The sequence below is a fragment of the Dipodomys spectabilis genome, unplaced genomic scaffold (genome assembly GCF_019054845.1).
Source record: "Dipodomys spectabilis isolate Male_0828 unplaced genomic scaffold, ASM1905484v1 ptg000149l, whole genome shotgun sequence".
In the NCBI taxonomy this organism is placed as follows: domain Eukaryota; kingdom Metazoa; phylum Chordata; class Mammalia; order Rodentia; family Heteromyidae; genus Dipodomys; species Dipodomys spectabilis.
Genome location: NW_024870826.1, coordinates 479475 through 482412, shown reverse-complemented (window position 1 = coordinate 482412; position 2938 = coordinate 479475). Strand labels below are relative to the sequence as shown.

At 36.8% G+C, this 2938-nt stretch overlaps 1 pseudogene; it reads left to right on the top strand.

Moving 5' to 3' along the window:
* Positions 1-2135: 2135 nt before the first annotated feature.
* On the top strand, positions 2136-2236 carry LOC122118406 (annotated as a pseudogene).
* The last annotated feature ends 702 nt before the right edge of the window (positions 2237-2938 follow it).

Here is a 2938-nt window from a genome sequence, read left to right as displayed (position 1 = left end):
TTGTCCATTTATATATTGGGCAGTTGTTTCTTTGAGTATTTGTTATTGGGGATTTAATTTTTTGAGTTCCAAGTATATTTTAGATATGAGACCCTTGTCCATTGTATGGCTAGTGAAGATCTTCTCCCAATCCGTGGGCTTTCTATTGATCTTGCTAGCTATGTCCTTTGCCATGCAGAAGCTCTGCAACTTCATGCAATCCCATTGTCCAACCTTTCTTTGACTTGTTGTGTTTCCGGGACTCTATTAAGAAAATTTCGGCCTGCGCCAAGGAGACCTAGGGTTTCTACTATTCCATCCTGTAATGTTTTCAGAGTGTCTGATTCGACTCCGAGGTCTTTGATCCATTTGGAGTTGATTCTGATGCAGGGTGATAATGCAAATCAAAACAACATTGACATACCACCTCACCCCAGTTAGAATGGCAAAATGAAGAACTCTAATAACAACAGATGCTGGAGGTTATGTGGACAGAAGGGAACCTTACTGCATTGTTGGTGGGAGTGTAAACTTGTTCAACCACTTTGGAAAGCAGTATGGAGGTTCTCACAAAACTTCACATAGAGCTCCCCTATGACACAGCAATCCCACTTTGGGGCATTTACCCAAATGTTTACAAACAAGACCACACTATAGCTACCAGCACACCTATGTTAATTGCAGAATTATTTACCATAGCTAAGATATGGAACCAACCCAGATGCCCCTCAGTAGATGAATGGATCAAGAAAATGTGGTATATATACAGGATGGAATTCAATGCCTCCATCAGGAAGAATGACATTGACCCATTTGTTAGGAAATGGAAAGGCTTGGAAAAAATTATATTAAGTGAAGTAAGCCAAGCCCAAAGAAACATAGGTCCCATGGTTTCTCTTATTTGCAATATCTAGTATATGTATTAGTCAAGCAGAAAAGGTCAGATAATGTGATGTTAGGAAAATGAACCCTTAGATATGTATTTAGATTTTTTTTTCTTTCATGCATTTGTTTCTAACGCACTTATAAGATTATCTCTTTGTTGCTTTCTATGTCCCTCCTCCACATTATAACCCCTGCTTTCACTATATTTGATATCAGTATAATTTGTAAAGGAGAAGGGAAAAAACAAGTCGTTTAAGGATAGTGGTGGACCCGTTGCAACAATGAGAAGTACAAGTTGTCATGTCGAAAACGAACTTTACAACTTTGTTGGGGAGGAGGGTTGGGTGGGGTCGGGGGAGGCAGGGAAGGCATGTGAAGGGTAAACAAAGGAGGAGGCTGCAATGCTTGATAAGAAATGTACTCATTATCTTGCCCATGTAATTGTTACCCCTCTGTATATTATGTTCACAATAAAAATAAAAAAAATAAAAATCATTACCAATTTAAGGCCTAATAATGAAGAGAAATATATGGACTTCTCTTGCAACTATGAAAATATTTGGTGATAAAATGGCAGTAGTGTAAGTTCCTGCCTGGTTGGAAGGTAGACAGGTCAAGACATTAGGTAATCATGCATGTGAACAATTTTTCACCTTCTTGGCTTTAGCTACTTTTGAAATGGTAGGTATCATAAACAATCATATTTTGATAAAATGCCTTCTAGTATGAACAGTTCTGGCTAAACTGTTCATCTCTCTATGATCCCTGTAACTAAGATTAGTTTTGTTCCAGTAATACAATCTATGCTCTCAGAGTAAGATATTCTGGTTGGTCTGTTCTTTCATGGAAGAAGGGTAAAGGGTCAGGTAGACATTTGTGCCAATAAGACCTCATTTGGGAAAATTTCAGCTCCATATATTTAGAAGTAGCTCTTAAACAAGGCTTACTTTGAATCCATTGGCTTCACAGAGCTAACACAGTTGGATAAATAAGTACTTGAAAAAGCCGTCTCCTTTGGACTTAGCTATAAATACTTGAAAGTATGATCAGATTCTAAATGAAAAAGACTTAAAATAGTCATTGACAAAAAGATTGCAAATGTGAGCAATCAACTGAACAACATATTTTTTTCAACTATTCACAGAATTTTAGGGAAATAAGATTAATAGCATTTTTAGGAACAATAAGGTTCCCTTGTTACAAATAGGCACCTAAGCATATAAGCCTGTATAAATATTTCATCATTAACTACTTAAATTTACAGGATACTACATTCTTCAGCGGCTTGTATACCAAAATTACAACAATACAGAGATTAACATGGCACTTGTACAACGATGATATGAAAATTTGTGAAGTATTCAAAATTTTTCATTCTTCAGATGCAAGAAATGAAAAACAGCTATTAAAAAGTTGGTTGGTTACAAAATTACAAGTGTAACAATACACGTAATTCATATAATTAAAAGTTACTTTGACATCAATGTATTAAATTTTCACCTTAGAAAGGCCTTTACATAGCATAACCTTTACGCAACTTTTGAAATTAGACAACATTGTCGTTTTATCCCAAAGAAATATAATACTATAATATCAAATGCAGTTTCTTCCAAGTGGATCTTCAGACCTGGTTTGACATATTGGTGACAGTTCCAGTGTATTTTTGCTATCTCAATTTCCAGCAGCAAGATGCAAGGGGGTCAAGAAGCCTCTAGTTTGGGCATTGTTATCTGCATCATGAAGAAGAAAGAAGCCACTCTGGTATTATTACACGTATATGCACTGTGCAGGGGTGTCCAGCCATCTACAGTTATTGCATGTGCCCCTTGAGCCACCAACTCATGGACAATGTCTAAGTGTCCACTGTAGACTTCCCGATGAAGAGGGGTATACTCATAGTCATCCCTAGTATTCACATGAGTGGCCTTTTTGGAAAGTATTCTCTGCACTGTAGTAAGCTGGTTATTTTCAGCAGCCCAAAGAAGAAATTTGCTTGGATCCTTCTCCATTTTTTTTCTTGCAATTGTTACCATTCCTCACTTTTTCATCTTGTTCCTCATCTTCATCAGAATTT